Genomic DNA, 15,631 nt, shown 5'->3' with positions numbered 1-15,631 from the left:
CTCGCCCCCGGCTCTGAAAGATGGGGCAGGAGCCGGGATAGCCCTGGGAAAGGACACTTCTGCAAACATTTGCGCGACCTCTTGCCACCATTCCTTCCCTATTCTCATCTGAATGTCTAAACCCAAGGTTCATAATTTTGGGGAAGGGTCTTGGATTCCTTTGAGAAAAGCAAATGCACATACACAGTGCAACCGTCTGCAACACAGTGCGGAATTTCAGGGCGTTTGCGACGCCCACCTAAAAACTTCTCTCAAGATCAGAGTTGGTTGAGATATCCAGCGCGGTGGGTAGGGGTGTTCCCCTCTCCTTCCCCGCCAGGAATGGCCTGTGCGACCGGGTACGAAACTCCCTTCCCGGTGGATGCCTCCCCGAACCGGCCGCTTTGACCTCCTGAAGTGACTCTTGTTGCAGGGGGCACTCTGATAAACTTCCTAATTTTTTTCGCTGCCTCGGTTGGCTTTCCCTACGGACTCTGCCATCTGCTTTTTTAATTTCGTTTTTGTCTTTACAGTCTATTTCGTACAGCCCGAGCAGAACTTAGGCTGATTCGTTTCCGCGGGTACAGCCCCGATTCCACCACCGTTGGTTTACCTGTCCTGAATACGAAGTGCGACTATTAAACGGCTAAACTCATCCACAAGCCACTTGAAAATCGATCTTTTTGTGTATGGTTCCCCCCACCAAACATACACATTCTCGTATCCAGAATCAGGGTCTGATTCATCTGTGCAAATCCCTCTTTTGTAAGACTCAGTTTCCTCATCTGGACAACCTGAGTACAAGTTGGGAGGGTTTCCTGGGGCTTAAAGGAATTGATGTTCTTAAAACACTTAGCCTGTGGGGCCCCTGGTAAGCTCAGAGTAAAGGGAAGATATCGTTGGTAGCGTTATAATTATTAAATAAGTCGGTTCCCAGCAAATGTTTGTTGGATAAATGTATAGTCACAAAGATCTTTGGGCTAGAAGTTGACAGACCAACATTCTAGCTCCAGCCCTGCATTTGCTAAGCTGACCTGGCAGATGAGGTTGCTCTGAGCCTCAGTTTCCTCGTGGGTGAAATGCGGTTAGAGCAGCCGCCCTGCGGGGTAGAGGACAGGCACTTGGGAAGACGCGAGGTGCCTCCCAGATGTCAGGGATTGTACTTTCAGATCAGTCAGATTTCATTCCCGACTCTTGGGCCCCTGAGATGTAGATTCTCAAGAAGCGCTCTGGGACTTTGTGGCCACGGCTAAATCCACAGCCCTCTCTGTCCATACGGTTTTATCTCCGTGCACTCAGCCTGCAAATCTTGACTTAGTTGGTTTTGCACCTCAGTTCCCAGCCGTGTCCGGAACAGAGTTACGGGCTCACATTGCAGAGCCTGCTACTCGAATTCCTGGGTTAAGTCTGATTCGACCCCTAAGCATTCTCTTCCTCCTCCTCCTCCCTGCAGCCCGCTGGCCTCTGGCTGTTCCCCAAAGCTGCAGCTCTTAAGGTGCTAACACCTGAGCAAGGATCTGACTCTCAATGGGAAACCTGAGCCCCCTCTCCCATTTATTTATAGGCACCAGATTGTTTTGTCTTCCTAGCTCCTTCCATCTTTTCCTGGAAAGAAGATGGAAAGGGATCCAGCCCCTGGACAGTAGACATGCCACCCCCCTTTCACCCCACCTGGTCCTGACCCGCAGCCACCCGGGTTTCCCAGAAGCAAAGACCCTCCATCTGCCTGGCACTCATCAGCATGAAATTCAACCGCAACGCAGTTGTCTCAGAAAACTCAGCTGCTCTGACGTCCTGCACTGCCTGGGTTTCTGCCTCTGACTCAGGGCACTTTCTTTTCTTCCAGATACCCCTCTGCTTTTGTTCCTTTGATTCCAGCCCTTTCCATTTCCCACTTTCTAGATGTTTCCTTACTTAATGGTGCTCATGATCTGTTGACGTGACTGCCAAGATCACCACTGCCCACTGCCATGTTCTCATCTCACCTCAAAGTTGAACCATGCAGCCCACTGAGATCTGCCCGGGACTTGGGCCATTTCTACTCCTTTCCCTCATTCCACTAAAGGGGTAAACGGACAGATTTTGCCACAAGTGTCTGTCTCCCATTCTTGCTGCCCCTCTGCTTCTCATGCCTCATTTTAGTCAGCAATCCACTTTGTACCTGGAGCAGCCTTATTGGTCTCCATGCTTATAGTAACCAGCATTTATTTATTGGGCACCTACTACGTTCCAGGTGCTTCACACAAATATCTCTAATTTTTGTGAGCATGGAGCAAAGTAGTTGTTATTGTGCCCCCATTGTACAGATGAGGAAGCCGAGGATTAAAGAAGTTAAATGACCTGCCCAAGATTACAGAGCTGTTAAGAGACAGAAGGAGACTGAGTCCAGATCTGTCAGGCTCTAAAGCACACGTTCTGCCTGCTGTCCCATCCGGCCTCACTATGGCAGCAGTGATGGCCCTGGCAGTCCGGCTCCCCTATATCCTGAAGGTGGAGAGGACGACATTTTTAAACTATTCCCCAGATCAAAGCCATCAAGATCCTGTTACTAAGATAGGACAAACTGGTCCCATGTTGGATTGGATTGCTGTGGTCTCTTCCAAACCTCAACTGTCCCTCCATGGAGATTGGACTATAAGAATATAGATATCTGCATTCTTATAGTGCAGAACACTATCAACTGTTCTGCCCATAAAAATTGTCCAGTGCAAACCCTCATTTTGCTAGTAGGGGAAATTAAACCCCAGAACAAGGAGGCAAGTAGCTCAAAGTCACACAAGTTAGAAGCAGAGCAGGGAGCAGAACCCCAGTCTCCTGATTCCTGGTCTCCTAGTGGCTCACGCTTCTCTTCTCCCATCCCCCGCTTCCAGGCTGCACTCAGCCAGCTGCGAGCTGGTGATCACGGACACTAACACCTTCCTCATATCCCCTCCTCTCCCCCACACTCTTCAAGTCTCCTGGGAAACTGGACAAGGTCCAGAGCTGGAGCCAAATGGTTTTCTTTCGTTCATCCTTTATTCACTGAACTAACACTTACTGAGGGTCTACCCAGGGCCAAGCACTACCCTGAGTACCAATTCTATTATAAACCCAAACGTCCCTATAGCATCGCAACCACTCTTGGTCTGAAAGATGAGCCCAGCTGAGGCTAGTGCATTTGTGTGTGTGTGTGTGTGTGTGTGTGTGTGTGTGTGTGTGTGTGTATGTGTGTGTGTGTGTATCTACAGATGTGTGTGTACCCACCATGCCTGTGTGTAACCACCACACCAGTGTGTACCTACCCACCAGTGTGTACCTTTGGGGCTTGAATGTGGGGTGTCTGTCCTCTCTCCTCCATCATAAAGGGTGTTACCCACAGGCCATGCACAGCGGTTTCTCCCTTATGACTTCTGCAGATATGCTCTCATGCATGAACTTCCATGTGGTGAGTGTGTGCCCTGTATGTCTGTTATATTAGCCCATCTTTTTCCTCAGAATGAAGTCCCCAGTCATCTATAACCGGTGAAAGTGGTGAATCACCACTCTACTTCTCCCTCAGATCTCAGCCCAGTCCAGAGACCTCAAGGAACCCTCTTTCGTTCTCCATGCATCCACTATCTCCCTCTTACGTCCCCCTCCCCAGTACAGAGAGAATCAAGCCTTTTAACCCCTTCTCAATGATCCCCACTTTAGAGTGAAGACCTGATCCTCTTGTCCCCTGAACTGGACAGGGAACAGCCCCTCTTACCAGTCCATGGAGCCCAGAGTTGGCAGCGGCAGTGAGGGGCAAGTGGGGGTGATGGAAGAGCCAAGCTTTATAAAGGAGGCAACAGTCAGAGCCAGAGTGGGAGGTGAGAGACTCGGGCAGGGATGCTGCCAAGTCCTCACGGCCTCGGAAGCTTCTAGGATAATCCAGGAAACAGTGGCCCCCGGCTCTCCTGGGGGAGTGGTGGGGCTGAGATCTGAGTCTCTGAGGTCTGCCAGGAAAGGAGGATTTCAGCTGGAAGAGGCAGCTGAGGGTGGGGGTGGGGATCGGGGTGGGGAGGAGCAGGACATCCTTCCCTCCCCAGAGGTTGGCCAGGTGGTGGGAGAGGGACAAAAGTGGTTCTTTCAGGATGGAGGAAATGAGAGCATCGCCAGGGGAGAGAGCTGGGATGGCTGGAACTCTCCAAATTCCAACCCCCTCCTTTTGTTTCCTCCATGGACATGGTGGGAGAGAAAGAAGTACCACTTTTAAGACCTGACACACACACACACACACACACACACACACACACACACACACACACACTCTCCCCTTCACATGGTCCCTCCTGCAGAGCTCCCCAGCAGTCTTCCTGGCTACTCTGGCAGCTGAAGCGGGTCTCTCCTCCTCTGCTGGAGCCCTGTCCCTCCTCCCTTTCCTTTGTCTCCTTTTCAGTTACTTCTCAACTTGGAACCACCAGGAGGGTCCAATAGAATTCACATTTTGGATCTGGGATCTCTCATTGTCAAATAGGGAGGGAAGACCCTCTCCCTGACTTAGGGTAGCATGGGGCAGCTTGGAATGGACAAGAGTTCACCTAGAACCAGAGGCAGAGCCCAGCCAAGAACTTTCATGGATAATTCAGGAATCCCAGAACTCCAAGAGAGTGAAGAGGCTGGGAACATGGCCTGGAAAGGGAGAAGGGGCCTGGAGGTGAATTTAGGTGGACCCCCATCGTCCCTAACGAGTTACATGAACTGAATTTTAGGCTAATAGGAGCATGTCCTGGAGCAGAGAGGGACAGAAGACCAGGAAGGGGAAAGCAGATGAAACAGGATAAGACTGGTTTCCCAAAGTACTCTGAAACTAGGAATTGTGACCCACATAGGAGAGTGGCCTGGAGACTTTTCTCGTGACCACATCCCATTCAGTCAGGGCATCTTCGCCCTGAACTCTTGTCCTGCTCCTCCCCCTACACCCCTAGAAATCTCTAGACTGAAGATTCCCAGTCCTCTCTTTAGCTTTGCAGTAATTATCCTGTAAAGTCCCCAACAGGTCCTTCCTCTACCCATTTCAGAGGTGAGAACATTGAGGCCCTTAGGAGCGTGAAAAAGCTCAGCAGAAAGCCACTCATCAGGCAGGAGAGAATAGAGTGGTCGGGGGCTTAGGAGGCAGAGCTGCACCCTTTCCTTTAATCCCAGGGAAAATTAAGAGGACAGGGCGCGAGTACAACTCCCTGGGGGAGCCCAGGCGTCAGGACGGAGGCAGGCTCCAGGGAGGGGCTTCCCTGGCCCTCCCCACCTTCCAGCCCAGAAAATCAGAGTGAGGGGGGAAGCAAGGCGAGGAGACCACACAGGTGGAGTAAATAATGTTAATACGGAACATTATCACTAGGGCATTTCCTCATGGATAAATGTCTCAAATACCAAAGGATGCCTCCAAATTATAGTTAATTACAGAGTTGATTTGCATAAATTATAAGGTGAGCATACAAATTCTTTCAATCGGTTCCATATGCTTAGGTAGCAGGTCCAGTCCAAAATGGGAGAATCTTGTGGGGTGGGGGGTTGGGCAGAGGAAAAGGATGAAGCCCTTGGCCTGGACCTGCTGGCCCACACCCCTCCCCAGCTCTCTGATCAGTAAAGAGTGCGTGGAGACCCTGCCTGGTTGGCGGGGAGGGGCTTTCCCGGATCCTGGTTCACCTGGACCCTGTCTGGCAGGAGACCCCCTTACCTCCTCTCTATTTGCACCTTGGAACAAAGTGCTCTCCCACCACCAGTCATGAGGTAGGCAATTGGGGTGGGGGGGCGGTGCCCAATGGGGCCTCAACCTGCATGTCAGGGGTGGGACTCTGGAGCCCAGGCGTTCAGAGGAAAGAGCCAGCAGGGTTCGGGGTAGATTCAAGCCCCTCTCTTGCTCTCAGCTCCCCCTGCAGCCACCCCCACCCAGCTCCAGCTCACTCCCAGAGCCAACCTTCCAATCCCAAGTTTGATGTTGCCGCTGCCTGCACCTTCCAGGCGGCTCCTCAGAGGCTCAGAAGCCCAGACATTTGTCTCCAGTGCCTGGGCCCATTTCCTCTGCCCTCGCCTCCCAGCCCCACCTCCTCCCTCACCCACCTCTAGCTGCTAAGACTCTACTTCCTTCTCCAGCTCTCTAATTTGTCCCTCCCTCCCTCCTGGCCCCCATTCTCACCCAGAGGCCTGTCTCCCACTCTTCTCTCCACCTCTCTCCTCCTCCCCCATCCTCCCTCCCCCAGAGATCCCGGGTTGCCCCAACACTCAGCTGTCAACTTTGCTTTTTCCCTCCCATCAAGAGCTTTCTGCTGCCCAAGCTGCTTACCCTCCTGCCCTCAGATTTTCCTAACTCGTGCCATCCCCCAAATCCTTACTGTGTGTAGTTCTCTAATTTTTTTCCATATACCTGCTCCAAAGGCAGAAGTTACTAGATTAGCTTGGGGGTGGGGGGAAGGAGGAGGCTGGGCTAAGGCCCCCAGATGTGCGCAGGTGAGAGTTTACCTGAGAGAGAGAGAGAGAGAGAGAAGAAAAGAATGAAGAAATAGCCTAAAATGGTTTTTGGTACTTGGTAAGTGTGGCTTAAATATTTGTTGAATGAATGAGCGAATAGAATGAGTTGGAAATGAGCACTGATCTGTGAAAATTCTAGACAGGTGCCAACTTGGTGACAGGAATTACTTTTTTTTTTTTTTCTGACAGAGCACAGCAAGGATTTATTAAGTGGTAGGTAGTTCGCTCTGAGGGGGACAGCGGGCCCACCTGGGTGAGTAGCTGCCAGGAATTGCTTCTCATTTGGATTATTTTTTAGGTCTCCTATGGGTTTTCTCCCACTTCTCTGCCCACCTACCCAAGGTGTCCCGCAGACCAATACCAGATTAATCATCTTGAAATGTCCCTCCACCTTGGCACACTTCATCTCAAACACGTCCAATTGGGGCTCTTCCCTGGTGGCGCAGTGGTTGAGAGTCCGCCTGCCGATGCAGGGGACACGGGTTCGTGCCCCGGTCCGGGAAGATCCCACATGCCGCGGAGCGGCTGGGCCCGTGAGCCATGGCCGCTGAGCCTGCGCGTCCGGAGCCTGTGCTCCGCAACGGGAGAGGCCACAACAGTGAAAGGCCCGCGTACCGCAAAAAAAAAACAAACAAAACACGTCCAGTGGCTCCCCAGTGCTAGCCATGACATTTAAGACCCTCCTACTGGGCCTCCATCACCTTCCCAGTCTGCACTTGCAATGGTCTTTGTACAGAGCCTCCAGCCCAGCCCACTGGACTTAATCTTCACTAAACATGTCTAGCCTTCCTAGTTTGCTCCAACTATTTCCACCCCTGTCACCCCACCTGCCCTCAAGAAAGCTTCTCATCCTCCAAGCTCCAGCCTCATGCTTTCTCTATGAAGTCTTCTCTCACCAGCACGTCACTGGCTTGCTCCTGTGAACTTCCCTGGCACTGATTGTCACGTGCCCCGTTTCCACAGAGTTGTCTTATCTTCCCTACGGTCGGTAGGCTCCTGAAGGGCAGGAACCATATCCTTTTCATGCCACACAGTCCTTAGCTCAGCACCTTTCTTTGAGAAAGGGCAGATAGGGCACAGATGAGTGAATGGAAAAGTGCTTCCCTGGAATCAAAGCTTCCAGAAGCTCCTTAGTCGGGGAGGGTAATGGTGAAGGCAGAAACCTGGGTAGGGAGGGAAGACAAAACAGAAGGCTTGACACCCAAAAATTCATGAAGGAACCGAGCCCAGCTTCCCCACCAGCTGTCCCATCACCTAGCCCCTCCCCCACTTGTGTGATGGAGGTTGAAGGACCTAGCAAGGTGTCTGAGACATGAAGGGTTGGGGTGAGAGCTGGGAGAGAGTGAAGCGCTCTGCCCTGTCAGCCTGCTTGGAACAAAGAGTTGGAGGTTTGGGACAAAAGGAGCAAGGATAATGAGTGGGAGCTGGGAGAAAGGGCTGGCTAGACAGCAGCCATGGAGAAAAGAAGAGGCAGAAAAAGCAGAATCCTCTTTGTCCCTCTGTGGGCAGTTAAAATTCTTCTTACCAGGGTGGCAGGATCCTGATCATGTCATGCCTCAGCTCAAAATCGTTCAATAGCTCCCCATTCCTTGCAAGAGAAAGTCTGTACCATTGGTCCTGGAATTTAAGCCCCATTTCCCCATCTGGTCTCAGCCTACCTTTCCAGCCTCAACCCTCTCACTCCCTAGGCTCCAGCCACAGGGGGCTTCTACTCCATCCTATTGTTCATACAGTGTTACACCCTATAGTCTTCTTTGTCTGAAATGTTCTTCCCCATTTCTCTGCCTGTGAACTCCTATTGATCCTTCGAAGCCCAACTTATATGTCCCCCTCATCTATGAAGACTTCCCAGTTCTCCAAGTTACCCTTTTCTGTGTTCCTAGAGTTCTATCATATAGAGGCCTTAACACTGCCTGATGGGTGATACGATTAGTTGTGTGTGTGTGTGTCAGCTCACGAGCCCTTCGAGAGACTGGAGTTTTCTCTGTTCATCTTTGTATCCCCCCAGCATCTCGTACAATGACTAGTGCTGAGTGTGCAATAAATATGTGTTGCACTGAATTGAATTGCACCCTTTGCAGAGAATGGGCTGCCAGGCCGGGGGTTGGTGGGTTCTCTAAAAATCCTATTGTCGCAGCCATGCAGAGTTTGCCTCATGGGCATCAAGATGTGGCACAAAAAGCACAAAAGCATGCCTTGACCCTTTGTCTTTCACCCCTCACTGTGCCCAGGGCCCTGTCAGGAATCCAAGATCAGGCTGGTGGACGAGGCTCACTGAGAGGTCCAGCATCCTGTGTCGTGGCCAGCCGGGCACTGCCACCAACCTGCAGCCAGGGTCACCCAGACAACCTCCAGCTGGATCCCACGAGAGGGGAATTAGAGGGGAGGGCTGGGATTCAGGAGCTGGCAGGCGAAATCTGACAGGGAAGGGGGAAGGCAGGCAGTGCCCTGGAAAGGGGGCCAGTCTCATTGTTGTGGTCTGTCTGAGAGAGTCCTCCCCTTTTTAATTTGCTTCCTGATTGAGGGGTTGGCTCTGCCTGCCCAGCTCCCCAGTCATTATCTGCTGCCGGTGGCTCAGGTGCTGGCGAGCCTGGCATGGCCCCTAGGTTATTACCTGGAGCTCTGGGGGTGGCAGAGGGCTGCCCCTCTGGCCAGGGTGGGGGCCTGTCTGGAATTTGCCCTGATCCTACCACCCACAGGGCAGCCATCTTGACGCCTATCATAGTGGACATGCTCGCACAGCGGGGGCATGGGCTGCTTTTATGGGAGACAGCTGGTCCCAGGGGGACTTTAAAGTCTAGAATAAGCTTCATCTGTAAAGTCCCTACAATATTGATTCGGGAACCTGAGACACATAAGACGTGGGTGCTAAAGCACCCAAAGTCGGAGTCCTTCCCCAAAGGCTAGTGAAAGGTACTCAAGTTAGACATCAAGAAGAACTTCCCAGCCATGTTGAGAATGAGAAACAGAGGGCAGTGAAGCGTGGTGATTCCCACCCTGAATTCCCCCTGTTCTGCAGCATTCAGAAAACCAAGAGTCATAGAGGGGAAGGAATATCATTGATCTGAGAACCTGTGACGACCAGAACCCAGAATCTAGAAACTCTATGGTGTGGGCGCAGGGGGCTCAGGCTCCTCACTGAGCACCCTGGAATATGACACCTCTGACCTCTGCCCAGTGTCCCTGAACACAGCCTAGAAACCTACAGGGGAGGGCACCCTGGCCTCTCCCTCTCTCTGAGTTCCCCAAAGCTCTGGCCCTTTGCCCCATCCCTGACTGGGCCTGTGGGCTTCAAGGACAGAAGACAATATCAAGACAAACAGGAAGTGCTGAATTAGAGACATGAAGTTTGTTGTTTTAGAGGGCGCCCAGCGCCAAGCAGCGGTGCCAGGTTGGCAGCCGGGACCCTGGCGTCTGCCTGCTCTCCAGGCAGCAGCTGCCCCTTCCCACCCTCGCTCAGGACCTCGGCAGGAGGACTCCCTGGAGAGGAAGGGAGTGGGGAGATGGGGCATGGCAGGGAAGGGGTTAAACAAGGGGTTCTTTTTTCCTTCACCGGCTGACTTTTTGCAGTGTTACCTCTGATTCATATTGGGCATTCGGCAGATGTTTGTAAGCGCCTGCTTTGTCCTAGAACGTGCTGAGCACAGCCCCTTCCCCCTGTAGCTAACATACTCCTTGCTGGAGGCAGGGGGTTTTGTTCATCGCTCCACACTCCCAGTGCCTGCAAAGGTAGGTGCCTGGCACTCTATGAAGGCTTTATGAGTTTGCTGAATGGACTAACGGAAGGATGGAGAGGTGGAAGGAAAGAAGGAGGGGGCCCTTAGAATGAGTCTAGGAGGGTCCATGATTTTTCAGTCTACTGGACTTCTTAGTAGGGGCACCGGTGATCCACAGGTGTTCTCCTCCCCATCCTGGCTGCCCCAAATGAATCTTTTTATTTATTTATTTTTGCTGTACGCGGGCCTCTCACTGTTGTGGCCTCTCCCGTTGCGGAGCACAGGCTCCAGACGCGCAGGCTCAGTGGCCATGGCTTACGGGCCCAGCCGCTCCGTGGCATGTGGGATCTTCCCGGACCGGGGCACGAACCCGCATCCCCTGCATCGGCAGGCGGACTCTCAACCACTGCGCCACCAGGGAAGCCCCCAAATGAATCTTTGAGTCTTGACGCCAGTAGGTGGCCATTGTCCATTCTCTTGCCCAGATGCCACCTGGGAATTCAACTTCTAGGCTGCAATCAGAGAGGATGAGGAAGGAGGGCTGATCAGGAAACATCGGTGGTCCATGGGGTAAAGCCCACCAGGCCACGACAGTCCCCTCCCTGGGCATCAAGGTGCTAGTGGTCTCCCAAGCCCGGAGCTGTTGGCCCTCCAGGGCCCTGGCGAGCCGCCCTCTGCCCAGGCTCCCCTGCTCCCTCCGTGGTGGTACCAGGTAAGGCTTGGGGCATGGCAGAAGCTGAACTGAGAGCCACCCCACCTTGTTCCCGTGGCTACATCCCCCATCCACACCCAAGAGGTAGGATCCTGGGGCAGTTCACATCTGACAGTCTGGCATTGACTCATGCCAACGGCTTGGAAGCTGCAGTAATTAGAAGGGAAGAGGGAGAGAGGGGGAGAGAAGGAGTGCGAAGGCAAGCTCAGGAGAAACCTTCTCTTGCCTGCCGCAGGGCAAACTACTTCAAACGAATTCGTTTCGCTCTTGTGAAACTGAAGACAATTTCCTTTTCTGTCATAAAACAAATTATTGCTCATCAGAAGTGCTGGGCTAGTCTCTCTCCCTCCCGAGGGTTTTCTCCTGCTCCCATGCAGGGCCCCAGGTGGGCAGGAAGATGGGAGTGTCAGGGGAGGGGGCCCAGGGAACAGGAGGCACCTGAGGAGGGGCAGGGAAGGACGTGTGGAGAGATTAATGTCCCCACCAGGACTGAAACAGCACTCTGTCCTCCTTGTCAAGCTCCTCCGCTGACCAGGGAAAGGCTCTGACCACCGGCATCAAAAGGGACTCTGGGGAGGTCATCTCACACCTCCTCCTGCCTCAGAGCCAGGCTGGAGAAGCTCCACTTCCTCCCTCAGGCACCTGTTCATGGGATGGAGGGGTGGGAACAGGAAAGGGAGGCCCAGAGAAGTTGAGGAACTTGCCAGAGATCACTCAGCAAATTAATTAATGGCAGATCCGGGATTAGAACCCAGTGGGTTCTCTTCCAGGCCAAGATTGGAGGATGCCTGGGGACTTTTGTTAGCACTTTATGACTTGGAATGGCTCCAGTGAGCCCATGGCACCCCAATACTACTGCCAGGCAAGTAGGGCTCAAGAAAGAGAGACCAGTAGAGCAGATTCCCTCCATCTCAACAACTGACCCCCAAAGCTGGCCTCCCCCATGCCTGGGTAGGAAGGAAACCTCACCTCTCTCAGCCTTTGCTTTGAGAAACTCTTCTAGGGAACCTCCTGTCAGACTCACCAGAGAAGCCATCAGGACTTTCTTTCCGCCCCGCCGCTCCCCACTGAACTTTCGTAACTCTTCCTTCCTCTTCTCTGCCCTGCTCCCTGGGCCAGAGCTCAGGGACACACCAGCCTTACCTAGGCTTTAGCTCCTGTCAGTTTTTTCCCATCACCTCCCTGATAATTGCCCTCCCTCACATCTTCTAGCCTTGCTCTCATGGACTTTTCTGGGAATTGGGAAAATATCAAGGTTCCTATCTCTGGGGTGTTTCTAATAGGGGTTGGGGGAGATCCAGGCCCCGTCCTCAGGGAACTCCTGGCTTACTTATGTAAGACCCAACGCACACACCAGGAGAGACGCTGGCAGACTCTGGCTGAAAAAACAGGGGACACCAGGACTAGGGAGACAGGGCAAGGCAGAAAGGAGGACGCATGGCCAGGTGAAGACCGACTCCCTGGAGAAGGAGGGGAAGGAATATGTGAGGAGATGTCTGGAGTAGAAAATCCAAGCCACAGAATTCTTGAAGACGAGGAGGAAGATGGGCCCGGGTTGGGGAGGTATCATGATGCCTGGGAAGGGGCTAGGAGGCAGGACATGGGGTCACCGGGCAGCTGGGAGGGTCCAATATTAGCAGCCAGACATCTGTGGGGAACGAAGGGTTGGGGACAGCATTAAGGACAGAAGGGAGACAGGAGAAGTCCCCCTGTCCACTCTCTGCCCAGGCACATGCTCCTGACCGGCACTCCTCTGCTCCCAGGAGAAGTGGGGCCTGCCACCTGCCCAAGTTCCCCACCGGATGATACCCCTAAAAGTTCTTCCTTGTGTCCGACCGCAATTCCCTTGGTGGCCAGTGGGGGCTTGGCAAGGAGAGGGGCGGGAGGGAGACTGCAAGCCACTGCCCCCACCTCACCCCACCCCCTACACTCCCACACCCCAAAAGTGGCTTCCCCGTGGCTGGGAGGGAGACAGGAAGGAGGAGGTGAGCGGAGGCCAGGGCTGGGAAAGGATCGTGTCTGGGCAAAGACTCTGGCTCATCGGACATGCCACGCTGGGGATCTGAGAATCCACGGTGGGAATGGGCCGGGCAGGCAGAACAAAGGATGAAAGGGAGGTTGTGTGGCCGGCTGGGACATACACACCCTCTGCTGACGTACTTCAGCGGCCGGTGACCTCAGCCGGCCGTCAGACCCCGTCTCATCACGCTGTTCCAGTGGGGTCCCCCTGCACCCAGCCCCCAAACAGGGCCTGAGAACATGAAGTCAGTTAGACTCCTGGAAGGACCTGCTATCAGGATGAGCTTGGGGAATTGACTTTCCAGAGATGGATAGAATCAGAGGAGGGGATGTGGGAAGGTGAAGAGAAATGATGAGGCTTAGAAGGAAAGTGGGGAAACTGTGATATCGGCGCCCTCTGATTGAGGATCCAGCGTACCCACGATCAATGATTCATGTCTATGTAAGCACTCTGACAAGGACAGGGCAGGGCCCAGGTTGGCCTGGGATACAGGAGATTTGGGTTAGACACCAAAACTTCCTTGCTTTTGGTTAGTAGGACCATTAAGGGTCTGAATGCAGAACCCCACAGCCAATATTGAAAGTGTGGAATCAGGTCTCCTGTGCAAGGGCAGATTGCTGCTTGGCTCCACAGCCAGTCAGGAGGGGACTCTGACCCTCCTGCCCCCAGCTCCTCTGGACCTACCTTAGCTCCCTGGGCCTCCCAAGGAAACCCACCTCTAGCACCTCACCAGTTCCCATGGCCCAGGATGGGAGGACTGTGGTGTTAGGGTAGTGGCAGCCTCCCATTTACCCCACTCTGGGGAAGGAGTGGGCTCTTACCCAGAAGCCCCCCTAGTTGGGGACCTTATCTGCTTCTCTAAAGACCTCCCCACCACTGGAAGCCCTCACAGACTCTCAGGTGCAGCCAGACTTGCACGTGACCCCTGCCATCCCCACGCGCCCAGACATAGATGGATACATCTCCTCCTGCACACTTTCACATGCAATCACATAGATCCTCTGCCATGACACACATACACACACATGCACACACCCCTTCACTCATCCACCACTGAGAGGCTCATTCAGACTCAAATGCAGAAAGATGCTGTGGAGTCACTCCACTCCCCGTCTGCCCACAGCGACCACTCGTGCACGAGCCCACACACGGACCCCCCTCACTATGTGACTGTTACCTGCAGCAGTCAGATACACTCTCTTGCTGACACAGCGACCCTCACTCCAGAGGAGCCCTGCATTCATGTACCTCCATCCCACACTGGCAGATTCTATAGTGAGCACCTGCTCTGTTCTGGGCACTGGCTGGAGGCAGATCCAATATGGCGCCCCGAGGAATTTGTTCACAAGGTGATAGGAGACTCGGACCAATAAACAGATTGTTGCAAAGCAGTGTGTTAAGGGCGGCAGGGGAGTAAGCGCCAAGTACTATGGGGACTTTTACCCAGTCTTGGGAGTCCAAAGAGCCTTCCCACATAAAGTGACATCTTGCCCATGCTCAGATGCACCCCTGCTAAAGGCTCAGGGCTTCACAACCATCATGAGGTAGGTATTAATAGCCCCATTTTACAGGAGAGAAAACTGAGGCTCAAATAAGTCAGAGCACAGTCATGCAGCTGGTAAAGTAATGGCACACAGACTCTAACCCGGAGCTGCTTGACTCAGAGCCTAGGTGCTCATGGTCACCATTAAACTGCCTCCATCGGGAACTTGAACTTTCATGCTCTCAGGCCCTCACCTACTCTCTAGAGCCATTCAGCAACCCGCCTAATGCCACCCAGACCCCTCAAGCCCCAATCTTCGCGTACACACACAGGCCCACCCTCCAGCCTGCTGCTCTCACGGGTCTTCCCTCCCAGGAGACAGGGCCACTTGTCACTAGAGGAGCCATAATAGGCAGGTGCTGGAGCTGCTGCTGGAGCTTTAGAGCAGGCAGAAGGGAGGGAGGAGAAGGGTTCCTGAGGCAGGGGGCTTGGGCGCTGGCACGGGGGAGGAGGGAGGGGGCTGGCTCCACTGCCCTCTCCACTCTGCAGGTGTAATTAGCCCTGGCAGATGAAAGGGCGTCTTTGAAAGCGGGCGAGATCCTTGTCTGTCAGCAGGGCGCTCTGGGTGGCATCGGCAGCTTATCCTGAAACCACACACGGCACCAGAGTCGGGCTGTCTGGGCGCTACCCAGGAGGCAGGGAGGCAGACCCCAGGGGTGTGGGCCCTTGACTCCCCACTCCCCAGTCTCTCGGCCCTGGGCTCCCTGCCTCTTTGGGCAGGAGCTTCTCAGAACCAAGAATCCTCCAGAACCTGGCAATGCCAATCCCAATAGGCTGATGCCCCATCCCTGGGGCCTGAGGGGATAGAGTACTTCTTCCCCTGCCCCACCAAGCTGGACAGCAGGCCAAGGACAATGGCTCTAAGCAGTCCTTTCATCCTGAGAACTCAAAGTGCTGTCTAATTAACCCCACCCAGGTCAGGGACTTCTTCTGAGTCCCTTTGGAGGGGTGTGGTGGGGGACCAGCAGTTCCCAGATCCCATCCTGGATAGAAGCCCTGAGAGGACAAGGTCTCCCAGAGTGTTCATCCTGTTTGGGACCTGGAGGTGCTGAAAGGGATCTCAGGGGAGCCTGAGTTTGAGACCTAAAGGGGATAATCTCTGATACATCCCATCCCACCCCTCACAGACAGGTTCAAACTCAAGCAAAGGATGAATCTCACAAACATGTGGGGTGAAACAGGCCATATACAAA

This window comes from Tursiops truncatus, chromosome 20 (genome assembly GCF_011762595.2).
Source record: "Tursiops truncatus isolate mTurTru1 chromosome 20, mTurTru1.mat.Y, whole genome shotgun sequence".
Taxonomy (NCBI): Eukaryota; Metazoa; Chordata; class Mammalia; order Artiodactyla; family Delphinidae; genus Tursiops; species Tursiops truncatus.
This window is presented reverse-complemented; position numbering follows the sequence as displayed.